The sequence below is a fragment of the Pinus tabuliformis genome, chromosome 8 (assembly GCF_031772625.1).
Source record: "Pinus tabuliformis cultivar Carrire ecotype Pingquan chromosome 8, CPIR1, whole genome shotgun sequence".
Taxonomy (NCBI): Eukaryota; Viridiplantae; Streptophyta; class Pinopsida; order Pinales; family Pinaceae; genus Pinus; species Pinus tabuliformis.
The window spans coordinates 481,219,396-481,236,486 of record NC_142294.1 but is presented as its reverse complement, the minus strand read 5'-3'; positions in this window follow the sequence as shown (position 1 = coordinate 481,236,486).

Here is a 17,091-nt window from a genome sequence, read left to right as displayed (position 1 = left end):
TATACAGATAGTGTGGGGTTTTTAGCGAGATGCTTTCCCTGTGATACATACTGTGTTAATGTGTGAATGCTCTTGATGTTTTATTGTTATTGATGCTGCTATATTCTTGATCAACGTAGAGGAGCTTATGTATTGTGTATGTTTTCCGCATTAGTACATGATCAGGATAATCTCCATTGAATATGTGTTAAATTATTCAAAATTTCTACATGGTATCGGAGCTAGATAATTTTTAGAAAAAGTTCTACACTTTGTACCAGAATTATCTAGTTGGAAGGGGTCCTGTCCCCTTGAAACTAGAGAACCCCGTTGGGCCAAGTACATGAGTGGTACCATGGTGCGCTATTTGTCAAATTACATGAAAACATATAATAGATAATTGTCATTTACTACAAAAGTTTATGCACACTCCCCAACAATTTTTCTATAAGTTTTGTAAATCCATGGGTTATGATGAACGCAATTGCCAGAGTTACGAATTGATGATGGACTGAACACCAACATATAGAGTACAGATGGAGGCTTTTCCTTAGTATCAAGGCACAACTATGGTGCATGGAGGATTTCAGGGTTGAGGAAGGGGATGAGGAGGAGGGGTTGGAAGAGGTCGTGGTGATATCATCTGTTACAATTATGGAGAACTGGGTCACTTTGTGCATGATTGTAAAAATCCAACGTACCCCTCATGTCAATATTGTCTCCATTTCATCATGTCATAGAAGATTTCCCTGTGTTCATCATGAAGATGCAAGAAAAGAAAACTCAGATTCAGCGGCCTACCCAGAACATCCAGATGATGAGATTTGAACCGCACAAAGAGGGTCATATTATTAATATTATCACACAAAGTGGCATAGCTACTAGGAAGGATAAAGGGAAGAAACCAGAGGAAAATGTGTGGTTTCGCAAGGCTGCTGATAAGGAAACTGGATTTTATATAAATAAGGTGAAGGAAACATTTATGGAAGAAAAAATAAGCTTCACAGATGAAGGAGCTTCTGCATTAAGGAATTGAAGTATGGGGACGTCTGAAGACATCAGCACTATGTAGGAGGCATAGCATCATTTTTAAAAACCTGCATGAAGATATTAAGGGATAAGAAGGAAGTATAAGGACTGTAAGAAATGATAGATAATTGCTTTGGTAAAAATAATCCACTAATGGAACAACGCATGGTACATAAGGTGAAAAAAAGTAAGAAAAGGACTTGTCATGAGATGAGATTAATTGCGCAAATTGGAGAATACGAAATGGACTAGGTAATTCTTGGTTTAAGGTATGATGAAAATGTTCTTCCAAATAAAACTTGGGAAAGAATGGGAATAGCAGCATTACTGTGATCCCCTATCTAGCTAAGGATGATGAACCAACAAAATATTATTCCTATGGAGCACCTACATGGAGTGACTATGAATATTGAAGGGGCTCGTGCCATAGCCGATTTTGAAGTGATCGAAATAGTGGATGACAGTAACCCATATCCAGTGCTTCTTGGACTTGATTAGGAATTTGATATGAATACAGTCATCAATCTGAGGAAGCATAATATGCCATTTGAAAAGAAATAAATGAGGATATTGTACCATTAGACCTAGCCGAAGGTGCACAGTATATTGAACCAATCCGCGATTATGAGGAGTATGGTGATATTGAGTATATTTATAAGGTGACTACGCGAGATGAATATTGGATCAAACCTACGGAGGATGGGTGAATTGTGTGGGAGAAGGTTAACTCCTGTAATTGAGAATCAGATGAGGAGCTCGAACACCAGAAAAACAGGTTGCATGATGTATCGTCATGGCGATGCAACATGCTTACAAAGTCACTTTGAAGTGTATCCATTGAGGTATGCAATTTACCGCATTATGATGGTTTAGAAGATGTCAATTTATTTTTGGGTAAATTTGAAAGGGATGTACTGGAGGAACATCGGTTCTAGGCATTAAAACTTGTGCTGAGATATATGCTTGCTAGATAGTGGGGTACACATAAGAACATCTTTGCAGACTAGAAGGAATATCGATGGATGATAAAACTATGGTTTGGGTATCCCAATACCCACATTATGGAGAAATACACAGGGAAGGATGATCCACATGAGCATCTGGCTCGATGGATGAAAGCATGGGGAGAAGAACCATAGCCAGAATGGGTTCATATATTCTTCCATACTTTGGATACAATTCTGATGAACTGGTATTTGGAAATGGCACTGTGACATGGAACTGCAGAATGGGATGTTATGAAAGAAAGTTTTATGTTAACTTTTAGCTTTGAAGATGGATCTCAATGCATTGATGAAGCTTTACAGGAGATCAAAGCTTCAATATTTAGAATGCGTGAAGAACTTGTTACATAGGTGCAACCATATTGGAGTATGCAGTTGCACCATGCACTAGAATGTTACAATGTGACCACTGAGGAAGGCAAAGAAGATCTTAAGAATATCAATATTCCTGAGTCGGAGGACAACATGAAGTCGCAGGGCCAAAGATGGATGTCCCTGATATCTCACAGCCTTTGAAGACCAAGCTTATAAATATTAGATTAGAAGCGCAGCCGAAGTTTGAAAACATATGCGACTATTCGGATGAAGATATTGTGGACAAAGTCGCAGAGCTACTATAGGACTATCAGCACTTGTTTCCCACCAAGTTATTTGATATGAAGGGGATATTAGGTAATTTGGGTGTCATGAAGATCACTTTAAAGCTAGATACGAAGCCATTGAAACAATGCCCCTACTAGTTGAATTGTAAATATAGAGAAAAGGTGCGTGAAGAATTAAATAAGATGCTTATAGCTAGGATTATTGAACTTGTCGAAGAATCAGATTGGGTTAGTCCCATGGTGGTTCAGGAGAAGAAAACACAGGGAAAAATTCAGATATGTGTAGACTTAAGGAAGTTGAATGATGCTTGTGTCCATGATCCATTTCCTATGCCATTCACAGACGAAGTACTGAAAAATGTTGGAGGTCAGGAGGCTTACTCATTTATTGATGGGTTCTCAAGGTACCATCAGATCAAGATCGCACCGGAGGATAGAAGTAAGACTACCTTTGCTACTAAATGGGGGTGTTTCTAGTATACATTTATGTCTTTTGGACTTAAGAACACCCCTGCAATTTTCTCCAGGGTAGTAGTCGCTGCTTTCAAGGAGTTTATTTACAATTTTTTTGAGTTATATTTTGATGATTGGACTATGTTTGGGTTAGTTAAGAGACATGTTTCCAATCTTCAACTTATGTTGGATATGTGTTGAAGGTATCATATTTCCCTTAATTTGAATAAATATATATTCTGCGTACCATATGGGATATTGTTGGGCCATGTAGTCTGTAAGCAAGGGTTAATGGTAGACCCTACCAAAATTGCAGTAATTATTAATCTGGAGCCTTTGAAGAATGTCAAGCAACTTCACGCGACGTTGGGCCACATAGGGTACTATAAGAAATGTATCAAGGTGTATGCACAGATCACTACGCCCATGGAAATATTACTGAAAAAGGATGCGACATTTTGCTATGACAATGACTGCTAGAAATGTTTGGATGTTTTAAAGGAGAAAATGGTCACCGCTCTCATTTTAGTGTTTCTCGACTGGAAGAATGAGTTCCATGTACAAATAGATGCATCCTGCATAGCAATAGGAGTTGTTCTAACCCAACCAGGTGAGGGTGATATCGACCATCCGATAATGTTTTCAAGTGGGAAGTTATCGAAGGCAGAGAGAAATTATTCTACCATAGAGCGCGAAGGACTAGCAATGGTGTATGCGCTGCAGAAATTCAGACACTACTTGTTGGGTGTGCACTTCAAGATTTACATAGACCATTCTGCTTTGAAGTACCTGGTCAACAAGCCTGTGTTGGGGGGGGGGATCTTTTGATGGTTGCTACTCTCTCAAGAATATGATTTTGAAGTAATTGAGAAACCAGGTCGATTGAATGTTGGACCAAATCACCTCTCATGGATTGAGAATGGTGACGAATCTACAAATTTGGAGGAAGGTTTTCCTGATGCACAACTCTTTGCTATGTGCATTGCGGATGACCATTTCCCAGACATAATCCAATTCTTGTCTACAGGTACAGCTCCTGAGGGGTATTCGACACAACAAAAGAAGAAATTGGTGGTCCATGCTACAAGTTTCTTTGTTATTGCTGGACATTTATATAAAATGAGATCTGATGAAATATTGCAGAGGTATGTCTCGGAGTATGAACAAAAAACTATCCTCACTGAATCACATGGAGGAGTCACAAGAGGACACTCTACGAGAAGAGCAACTACGCAGAAGATTCTAAGAGTCGGGCTATGGTAGCCAATTGTACATAAGGATTCCAAGGTTTATTGCAAGGCATATGAATGTTTGTCAAAGGATGGGGAGACCATCACGAAGAGATGAATTACCTTTGAATCCGCAAGTATCGTTGCAATAATTTGATAAGTGGGAAATAGACTTCGTAGGGCCAATTTAGCCACTGGGAAGGAAGCCATGAGCTAGGTATATCATTACAACAACTGAATATTTCACAAGGTGGGCTGAGGTGTAGCCTGTAAAGGATTGTAGTGCAACTACTACTACAAAGTTCATCTTTGAGTATATCTTGTCTCAGTTTGGCCACCTGAAGATCTTGATGAGCGATAGAGGTTCACACTTTTTAAACGAAACAATTGCTTCTTTTCTCGAAGAATTCCAGGTGTATCACCATAAGAGTACGCCATATCATCCTCAAGTGAATGACACTATAGAAGCATTTAACAAAATTTTGGAGAACGCTTTAACAAATATTTGCAATGGGAAGCAAAATGTCTGGGATGTGCACATACCTAATGTTCTATGGGCGTATAGAACTACGTGCAAGAAGCTGATGGGACAAATGTCATTCAAATTGGTTTATGGATAGGAAGCTGTGATGCCGATGGAATACATAGTGCCCAGTTTGTGGATTGTTGCAGTGATCGACATGGCCAATCAGGATACCATAGAAGAAGGGCTTGTGCAACTCGTTGAGTTGGAGGAAGACCGTTTCTTGGAAGGTTTTCATCAACAGGTGCAGAAGGATCATGAAAAGGCATGGCATGATCGCCATATTAGACAACGCACCTTTAATAACAAAGATTTGGTATTGTTGTATGACAATAAGTTCACAAAGTTCCCAGGAAAGTTCCAAATGCATTGGCTGGGGCTATATGTTATTAAGGAGATTACCGATGGAGGCGCAGTTTAGCTCACAAAGCTGACTGGGGAATTATTTCTAGGAAAAGTCAATCAGAGTCAATTAAAGTTGTACAGGAGTGATCCCACCCTTGTGCAATGACTATATTTATGTGGGATAGTCTTAGTTTTCCAGGCAGTTGTAAGCGAACATGGGACTATAAAATACACTGCCAATACAAAGGTTGGGTGAAGCAAAGGGGTTGCGCAACGAATCAAGGCAAGGCATAGAGGAAAGTCACGACAAAGTTGCTACACTATGATGATGGGTCCTACGTAGCCAGGACAAAAAGTGACCATTGGAAGCACTGTAGCTGATTGGATGGAGATTTTTCCATTAAAAGGAGTGGGGGGGAGCATTTAAGATGCATATATTTGGAAATATGCCGCCAAACACACATTAATGTTAGGGAATTGGAGGGAACTGACAGATTTGAATTCAAATTGAGTTATAAATATGGCATCCTACTCCACATTCGAACACTTTGCTTCTTGAGAATTTTCCTTAAACTATTGTATTTGTGTCTAGAATAGTGTTGTATGTCTAATAAGGATTGGGAGAGCATTATTTCCTAACTGGAATTCGCAAACTTACCTGATTGGCACCGCAAGATAATCCTCAAGAGAATGACTGCAATGCCACCTGAGACAGAGGCAGCCCAACCTATACCTACAAGGTTGCCTACTACCATTCCTAGGTCACTAAGGCCTAAGCCATCTGCTTCCACGGCGGGAGATAAGAAGCAGAAGAAGCCCCAGCAAGTACCGGTGTGACAATTACCATGGAAAAACCTGAGCGAAATTTGCCATAAGGGCAAGATGGATAGGTCCAAACAGCCAAAGGAGCCCTTGAACCTAGATGAGGAAGAACTACACGGAGGAGTAGTGGAGATTGACGCAGAGGGGGCTGAGCCAATAAACCGGATGTCGACGTATATACCACCTAAAAAATCCACGACGAAAGTTCCCAAAGACCTGAATTCCACGAAGTTTATGGTCTCTACACCTTTACTGCCGAAGAATGTGTTGTTTGAGGGCCCATTGTTGACTCGGATACCAAACTTGAAAATGGAGTATTGGGACCTCGAGGACCACAAAATGTTTCCACAGTTGGCACTGAGTAATTACCTTAAGAAGGTCTACTATGAAGAGTTGGATGGCACACGACTTGAACTGGTGAACTGGGTGGCTAGATTTGGGGGAACAGGGCTCCTAAATATGTTGTGGATGCCGAACTTTAGTCGCACCACTACTAATACCATTTTTGTGCACTAATTGTTGACACTAGTGCACAATGGGTGCCTCTACTTTGGAGGGCCCATCCCGATCATTGACATGTTGATCCACCATGTAACGTTGCTACCATCCCAAGGAGTGGACCCTGTAGAGGCTTTCGTTGGAAGGTCGTAGGAAAAAAATTTGGCAGACAAATGAAGATTGAATTTGGTCTGGTCAAGAAATCGCGCGCATATTCCATTCATTCCATATTAGATGGTGCGATGTAGTTTTCTACACAGATCTTGGCCGGTAAGATCATGTGTAAGTGTCGCACAGATGAAGTGCTAGCACTAGTCATTTCTTTGGTTGTACAGTGTGCCAAAGGAGTCCAAAATAACTAGGCTCAATATTTGTGTCATGAATTCTTGGAGGACTACAGAGAGGCACAAGATGACGGTTGTTAAACTCACATGGAATGTAAATAGCTAATGTGGAAGGTAAACATTGAATGCATTATTATTGACATTATATGCATTTATATTACATTTGTGTGACCCTTGGATTCATATTCCAAGTGGTCCCTTAGACTCTGGTGGTTGTTCACATTCCACACCAACCCATAGAGGATTAGGTGTACAACATTCCCCCCTTAATTCGAAGGGGTATGTATGAGTCCAAGAAGAGAGTTGTAATACAAAATATGAAAAAATGCATGGCAGCACTAGGTTGAATGTGCTCTCTGAAATGTTGGTATAAGGGAGGTGTTTTAGGGATGACCACCAACATTGGAATGCTTAGTGCAATTCCCGGAACTCTTCCAAATCTGGCATGAAGTTGAGGTATTCTGCTAGAGGAAGTTCTCCTAACATTTTGAAGAGGGAAACCTTCAACCTTGAAAGGGAGGTCTCATCCCGCATAAAAACAAAGAACCTCAACCTGAAAAGGGAGGTTTCAACCTATGATGGTTTAAGGATGACCACCAACTCTAGAATTCTTAATGCAATTCTTGGAACTCTTCCAAAACTGGCAAGAAGCTGAAGTCTTCTGCTAGAGGAAGTGTCCACATTTTTTTGAAGAGATGTCTCAACCCTACATAGATGGTTTAAGGCTGATCACCAAGTGAAGGCATGCTCAAGCGCATCTTTGTCTCTGGCTACAACTCTGAATCTAGTACGTAGGTTATGGCTTAGGCTCGCTTGATGTGGCTTTGAAGCTTGTAGATGACCATCACTTCCCCCCTGTCAGATACAAGGTGAGAAGATGGCAAAAACTCAACTGCAAGACCTTTTAATATTCTAGAAGAAATTCTGGCATATGACTGAAATATCTTCTTGGCTATTGAAGTCCATTTCCAAGAAGCGATCCATCCAAGATGAATCTTTTTTCTTGCAGGAGGCTTGTTTTTGAAGCATCTGTGTGAATAATGAGTACGCTGAACATAATTCTTGCACGGATGAAGATCAAAACAATGATATTTCATATGGTCAACTTGGCCACAGTGTTGGAATTTAACAATCTATTGTGGCTGTTGTGGAAGAGGCGTAGAATCTGGAACAACTGAAGGTGAACTGTCATGAAGAAATCCAACACTCTGAAACTAAATGGACTTTGATTAATCTAGAATGTGAAAGGAAACCTCCTTATCATATCCAAGACCTATTCTATGCTTGTTATGGACAAGCTCTTCCCAAGGTCTGATGACCGACTTAGGAAGTGCAAGATGAATCTCTGCTTGTTTATGCAAATCTTCTCTTTCATTGGGTATTAGATCAACAATATTGATTTGTTGTTGATGAGAGTTTGTCTCAATGTTCTGAACAAAAACAGGTTCAGAATGGTGACACTTTTGTTGTAGCTCATCCTGCTGAAGTTGGGATTCCAACTGTAAAAATTCCATGTTTTCTTGTGCATTTTGTAGACAAATTTTAATTTCAGAAAGAGTGTCCTTATTTATTTTTACCATCCCATCAACACTGGAATGTATCAAAGTATTTAACAACTCTAATGCATTATCAAGTGTGTTCATTTTCTTCATTATCAAACTTACACTTTAAAGAAATGGTACTTCAATGCATGGAATTAATCCTCCAAGCATAAAGCAACAATGACTCACATTAGAAAATTATTCATCAATTTCTTGACTAGATCCTTCCTCGAAAATTTGTGGGAACTCATTATTTTTACTTCAGTAATTCAGAAATGTACTGATTTTATGATAAATGGAGAAGAAAATAAAGACTCTTACAATGAAGCTGCAAAATAAACTTGGTTATTTGGTGGTCAAGTACAGTACTTGATATCTAGATCTCCACATCATCATTTACTTCATTTCGATCCTCCCCATCTAAGTTGAAATGCTTCGCAAGATTAATTTTGTAAGTCTTATAAGATCTTCCAGATAAGTTGGTTGATTTATAGCCTCCCATACTAAGTTGATTCCTCTAGCACGGTATTCTTGTATACTAGAGCATTAATATGTAGAGGATGGTGAAGAAGGACACTGTAAGAGCTTTGCAAACCCAAATATGCTCAAGCATGAGAAATTTTTGCCAGCTGGACAATATTAATTCGTCCCTCCAAGAGCTAAAATCGGTCAGTAATATAAGCAAGGGAAAACTTGCCCCTTTCAATAAAGAACTCGTCCTTGGAAACTTCAATGAACCTGGCCTTTAATGAGCTGATATTTTACTTTTGAACTCAATATTTCTCTCAGAAATCATCCCGGATATATGGTAGGGACAACTTCAACCTCTTTGTGATTAGAACTTGGTAATTCAACTATCTTGAACCTAAATGCACAATAATACAGCCCCTTTAGTGGAGCAACACGACACTAGGTTTTGTGATGACGTTCAAGATTCTCACTGAAAGCTCTTCCAAATCTATCAATAGCCAGGCATGGAAGGCTAGAGGAAAGTGGTTGTGGCGTCCCCGTGGTCCAGAAGCTGGTGCTGCTTCTTATACAATGAAATCTTTCTCAACGCACAGGTCACAACCTTTGTCGAACAATTCAACACACAATTTGAAATTTTCAACACAACATGACTCTTTAATGTACCAATCCCATGTTGCTTGAAGCCGATGTATAAAAATACAATTCGAAAATGGTTCTGTAATATTTTCTGGTTGGTTTAGGCAGGGGTGTGCTTTGTAGGGCCGGAGCATCAAGACATAAAGATGGCATATAAACTCGAATGTCTTTGTGACGCAACTCTAAATCAGATCCAACACGAGAATATTCTCCAACCAATGTAGAACAATACCAGGAACGTCGTCCTGAATCACAATTCACGCATTAGGGACACATAGAGCCTATGGTCTGAACAGGGTTCCTCGGCTCTAACTTTCGAATGTAATAAGCACAAAATGACTAAGGACGAGTCTGACTTTGTTGATTTGATAAATTCTAAGATCGACAAGTTTAATGATGTCTTTATGGAGCAAGAAGAAAAATACATCATCCGTCAGAAGGAGTTTCATTACAGGATCGAAAGGTTGAAGAGCAACAATTGACAGAATATTGGATGAGTGGCTGCTTCATTTATTTTAAATGCGACTCCACTAGGCGCATCAACTCAAATTTTTTGAGGTCGTTGCAGTTTGTCTCCTCAAGCTCGTATTCGTGCCTTAACAATTGTGTTCTCAACACATGATATATCTGACGTGCGAGTGGCACGACTCCATGAGCTCGACCCTCAACATAAGTCACAATAGGAGTACAGGAAAATTCCCAGCTATCAATAACAGGTTGTTATAACCGTCTAATATCCCTAGTAACTCACCTTAGCGTAGAAGAAAATAGCACATGAAATGGGTATGTGGAGCTCGTCCCTTGAAATGCCGCAGACATGCACACAGAACTTGGAAGTCAAATAAGAATACGTTGTGCTAGCAACACAGTAGTGGATTTTTAGTGTGAAATAAACATGTTATATGTTACAGTAAGCATATTAGGGACATAACAGGTCAAAGATAGTAGATTTTGGTCCCATACCTCACTAATAGGGACGACAGGACTTTATGGAGCATCAGTTGCGCAGGGAGCGTTACTAGTGAAACAACCAACACCGAGGAATCTATGAGGAAAACGGTCAAGTCAGATAGGTAACATGCAACAGGAGAATTTAATTTGTCACAGTGCAAACGGTTTTACCAAGGCAGGTATAAATGGGACCTGTGCATTTCAGGGTCAGGCATATGACAAAGAAACAATCATAAATCAAAGGACTTACGCCAATTATGAAAAGTTCATAATAACACGTATCTTGAATGAACCTAGGTCTACCATGTTACACTCACATGGAATGTAAATAGCTAATGTGGAAGGTAAACATTGAATGCATTATTATTGACATGATATACATTTATAGTACATTTGTGTGACCCTTGGATTCATATTCCAAGTGGTCTCTTGGACTCCAGTGGTTGTTCACATTCCACACCAACCCATAAAGGATTAGGTGTCTAACAACGGCAAGTCATTCCAATACATGTGGTTGTTACTATTGATCACATTGTCAGACTGGAGGACACCCGAAGAAAGTTAATTCCCTCAACAGGACTCAAACCTCCCTGAGGCCGCGAAGTTCGCTTCGCTATGGGCTACCAAAGACCCTGCACGAGTGATGGAGACAAAGATATTCTGGGTCTTGTTCGAGTCAGAGCTAAGGATGGTGATTAACCAGTGGCCAAGTTTATCACCAAGTTTGCATGAGCAATATGCCAATGTCGCAGACTTCAAGGAATATTTCCATAATCTACACATTCGCGTGAAGAAATATGCTCAGGGAATATGGTACAAGTTGCCATATTTAGTCACCAAAGATGATATTATAGGGGTTGTCAGTAAGTGTCCAAGTGACTGGCTAACCCCCTCGAATTTCGGCACAGGTACAAGTAAGGTTGTTGAAGGCGAAGTAGCGCAGACCCTAGCGACGACAACAACAGAAAAGAAGAAGGAAGCACAGAAGGCTTTCGCTAAAGAAAAGGTTGTTGAAAGAGAAAAGACAATGCAGCAAAAATAAGTGGTTGCAAAGGAGAAAGAAGTGACTGTTGAAAAGGAAAAATAAGAAGCGAAGGAAAAGACTACATCGTGGGCCACCATTGACCTTGACAAGTCAGAAACTGAGCAACGGACGTGGAGTAAGAGATTGAGGGAGAAGAGTAAGGGGGCGTAAGCTTGGAGTCTCCCTTCATCATCAAGAAAAGGCATAAAAGGAGTTCGATAAGGCCACGCAAGAAGCAAAAATTAGATAAATCAATGAGTGCAATGCCTTTGGTCCTCACAAAGGGGGACCTGGATGAAATTTGGGATGTGGTTCTAGATACGATGACGAATATTATGAGCCACTTTGAAGTGTGGTACCAAAAATCACTGGGTAAGGTACAACAAGGCCTGCAGGAATTGCAGTTCCAAACAGGTCTTATTCAAGCGAGCGTAGGACAGTCGAGCCAAAAGCAAAAAATCCTAAATCAAGCGAGCGGGCTAGCCCTGGAAGCATAACTCACATTGGATCTTCGCATAGTGCAGATGCCTGAGGGGTCCCTACGCGTCGACTCAACTGAAGAGAGGGTGCATTTACTACATGTGAAGAATTTGAGTCTGAATCTGGTCTCGCTTCCCATTTAGACTTTGCATGAGCTGCACCAACGGGTGTTAGACGAACTCAGGATTCGGGAGCAATACACACTGTTGGTCATTAACGAGGTAAAAACCAATAACCAACAGATCTTTGAGAAAAATGCGCAGTCCCTCAAGGAAAAGGAGGAGGTCACGACGTGAAGCCAACAACTAGAGGCTTCTATTGCACAGTCCTGTAGTGAGCTCCCCAAGCTCTAGATTAAGGCAGAAGTAACCCATGTGGAGAAGATTTAGAAGCTAGCTGGTGCAGTAAGGGAGCCACAAGAAGAAATTAGCAAGGTTAAGTTTGAGCTGTAGCTGCAAATCACAGAGCTACAACTTAAGATGCAGCCCACTACCCCTCTAGAAGTTAGAGAGTAGCGTGGAGCTACTATTAAAGAAGGGATGGCCACCTTGGAAGATGTAGTCAAGGGCCGCACTCAGTTGTTTGAACAGGCCATGGAATTATGGACCTCGTTGTAGGAGGATCCAACTCTGCAGAATATCGAAACGGATATCAAAGAGAAGTAGAGACAGTTTGATGAAATTAGGTCGATAGCGTGAACCTTAACACCAGTATAAAGGTTCACTCGATTATAGGAAGGCAAACTCATCCAAAATGAAATTTATGAGTTACGTCGTAAGGAAGCGATCATATCTTCATGGACGTAGTCTTGGGTGGATGAGGCCAGTCAGTTGACCCTGTTAGTGCAGAGAAAATTGAAGGGGATGTAGCAAACATAAAGGACCATGAGCCTTGCAGTTCAAGGCCCAACCACTGAAAAAATGGTCGAGGAAGTGCGTTAAGCTATTGTGCAGGGGATTATAGATTTGCAAGTTTTGAAGATTGGATTCAGTGAGCTGCAGGTGAAGATCAAGGTGCCACCAGCTGAGTGACTCAAGGATGAGTCATGACTTTGTGTTGGGGTCCTGTTGGGATAGGGTTCCCTGGGGTCAATTTTGTAAAATCTTTCTTTATCTATGTAAAGTCTCCACATTTTGAGGAAACGGAGTGTTAAGTTCGTAGAATTCAAAAAGGGCTTTAGGAATGTCAAAGACCCTTAGTTTGTTAGAATTTAAATATGTTTTGTGACCTACCCATGGCTCGTGAACCATGGTATTGAAATGAAAGAATATATATAAAGAGGTCTTAGCGAGTCATAGGAGGTCAGTTAATCATTGAAGATCTATGTATGGTCAAGTGATCTAAGGAAGAAAAGTCTTTCTTTTATACTTAGGCAAAGGGGAAGGCTCCTCCAGTAGTGTCCATGGAGACCTTGGTAAGTCGTCAGCTAAGTGCATGAGCCCTTGCAACTATGGGCATGGTGAGGAAAGAGTCTGTAACAAAAGGATTGATCATAATAAAGATTATTTTGGAGCCATATTTGTGTATTTGTGACTTTCTGGTTACTTATGAATTTTCTATTTATTTGCTCTGTTTTCAGTAATTATCTGAAGAAATGCTTAATTGGTGTGCAAAAGTAATAGATCTGCTAGTTTACTTAATGATATGAATGTTTAAGGCAATCAGCGTAGCATTAGAATCTTCTTCTGTAAGTTACTGTAATCTCCGCAATTTAAGGTTTAGGGTTCGAAAAGGTCGGGATAAATCCCTAGGAATCACATAAACCCATCACACAGACCTATGGATGCACAAACCTGGTTTTGTCAACCCCCAATATTGCTTCGGGTAAGACTGCAGCCTGCGCTATGCAGGTTGTTGCTGAAAGGGCTAGTAGTGAAGGGTTTTGTTGGTTGCCACAACTAAATTTGAACCTGGGTCTAAACCCCCTTAAGCCAACAATATGTCTGCTCCTAACCTCATACATCATGGGGAAATTTCTATCACCTAAAAATTAGTTATACAACTAAACACATTATCACTAGAAGCCATCATCAATCAAGTAAAATTAAGGTTTCCTAAGGTTAATTATGAACACCCCAAAAGAAATATAGTAAACATTACAAAATGGGATTTCATCCACAAAAATTATCACTCTGAATTTTTATAGATCCATGTGATTATTTCTTTGATAGGTAAGAAAATTCATATAAAGTGATAGTTCAACAAGAAATGGCTAAATGTTTGATGAGGATCATGTTAGAATCAAAATATCAAGGTTGTTAGGCCACCCTTCGCCTCGCACACACTTGAGAGAGGTTGTTTGGAGCCAACAAAGCACCCCTCATATTCCCCCCAAGCATGAGGACAACATAATGGTATCCAAGCACATTCATTGCACCAACAACCATCAAAGCCTTGGAAAATTCTATAAATTGGAGCCTTGGGATAGTCATTTAAACAAGAGAAGCAAAAACATATTATTCCGTCAAAATTGTCTTGAGTTTCCATTGCAATAATCATGCATTCATATAACTTATTTATGACTGGTGAGCATCCACCATTAGTGCTTGTTCATCACTTCTTGGAGAGGGATATCCTAGAAGGGGTGAAAGGAGGAACATCCTTTAGGCATAGGGCTACATTAGCCTTACATCTCCTATTGGGTCTCTAAGCAAACCATTTTGTCTTCAATCCATTAATAATAAAGAGTCTTTGTTTCCCTTCATTTATTTTTGTCTATTGTTATGTGCTATGGTCATTCAATCATGTTTGAATGTTTCTTTGTTATTTTTTGTTGTGTTCTTTATTTTTTCTAACCACTATTGTTTATATGTGTAAGGATCAATAACCTATGCATGAAGTAGAATTTCAGCCATGTCTTCAACAAACTCCACCAAACATTACTAATGTAGCTTCAACATTTCAAAGCTTGATGAATTATATTCTTAAACCCTTAGAAAACTTGTGCTATTATTTGTTGATGACAAAATAATCTAAAAAAAATATTGGGAAGAGAATTTATAACATGTTGACATGGTCTTAATACTAGTGGAAGAGAAAAAAATATATGAAAATCCTTCCAAGTGTGCCTTTGGGGTTCAAGAATTGGAATATTTGGGTCATATTGTATCTCATGAGAGTGTTAAAGTGGAACCTAACACAATTAATTCTAATATGGAATGGTTAATCCCCAAAACATTGAAGAAACTTAAATAATTTTTAGGATTGATAGGAAATTACCACAATATTATCAAGAAATTGTAGCACCTTTAATTAAAGAAGGAAGCATTTTCTTGGACTCAAGAAGCAACCAAATATTTTGAAAAGCTTTAAGAGTTTATATGTACAACTCCCTTCCTGACTTCACAAAAACTTCATTGTGGAGTGTGATGACTTAGGCCATGGCATTGCCATAGTTTTTACGCAACAAGGCCCCTTGCTTATAAAATTTCCAACTTAAGGAAAGAACGTGTGTAGATCCATCTATGAGAAATAAATGTTAACCAAACCATGTGCCACTAAGATATGGCATCCATACCTAATATGAAGACACTTCAAAGTAAAAATAGATCATGATAGTTTGAAGTACCTCTTGGAATGAACATAGGTCCTTCACCTTATTGTAGCTATTTGGTGTTGGGGGGGGAGTTAGTTGGATTTGGGACTCTTGTGGGGAATTATAGGTACTAGGGAGTACAAAAAAGGGATATTCATTAAAATAAATGATGTTTATTAAAAGTAAGGATTAGTTTTATTAGAATAATATATTGGATGGGGTTCAATAGCAGGACTTTTAGAGGTTTTTGTCAATCTAGCAATATTAGAGGTATTCTTTAATATCCCATGAATAAAAGTGCTACAACAACAGTTAACTAAGTGGAGACCCTATGGGAACAAAGATTATCTTTAGAAGAGAAAAAAAAAATACGTTACAAAGATGATAGGTTATGACTTTGAAATCATATAAAAAAAATGGAAAACTAAATATTGTGGCAGATGCGCTTGCAAGGAAAGAGGAAGAGACAAAGGTTTTACTATGCACTAATTCCATTCCACGTTCTAATTGGGTGGAAGAAGCAAGGATAGAATGTAAGCAAGAAGAGAAAATATGAAAGATCATTCAATAATTACAAGAGGACCTCAATGCGATGGAAAAAAATACGTTGAAGAGCGATTTATCAAGGTATCAAGATCACATATACTTATGTAAGATTTTTCAACTCAAAAAGAAAGTCCTTTTGGAACTACACACTTCTCCTATAACAGGACATTTAGGGTTCTTGAAAACATACTATAGAATCAAGAAATAATTTTTCAAGGAAGGTATCAAAGAATATGTGCAAATTTTTGTGGTTGAATGTGTGGTATGCCAACATAATAAGGGAGAGACAATCAAGACTCTAAGGCTCCTACAACCACTATCCATATCAAGCTAGCATTAGAAAGAAGTTTCAATAGATTTTATTATAGGTTTACCCAAATATAAAGGAAAGAATGTGATTGACTTACAAATTATGCCAATTTTTTCTATCTTTCTCATGATTTTAAATCAAGTAAAGTGGTAGAATCATTCATGGAAAAAGATCCAAAATATACATGGAATCCTACATATTATTGGAAGTAACAGAGATTCAATTTTCACTAGAAAATTTTGGACTAGATTATTTTCTTGTTTGGGTGCTCCATTGGCTCACAACTCATCTTATCATCCTTAACCTAATCGGAAAGATGAAATATCACAACTCATCTCATTTTTAAAAGGATAACTATATTTCTTTGCATATATTAAACATACACAATGGGCCAAGTGGTTTCCCTTGGAAAAATTATGGTACAAGACATCTTTCCATACCTCTACAAAAATTTCCATAGTTATGGAACTTTATGGATATCGTCCTTCATCCATCACATCAAGCACTAGAGGACCACATATGGCACGAAAAATAGCTTCTCAAGCTATTGAAGGATAACTTGGCTATAGCATAAAATATGATGAAAAAACAAGCATATCAATATTTTCGTGAAAGGGAATTTGAAGTGAGGGGGTTCAGTATTTGTGAGACTATAACCGTATAAATAGATGCCCCTAAAGAATCAAAGAATGAAAATAAATGAGCACTAAGGCTTTATAGACCCTATAAGATATTGCAAAGGATTTCAAGTATGGTTTACAAATTGAAG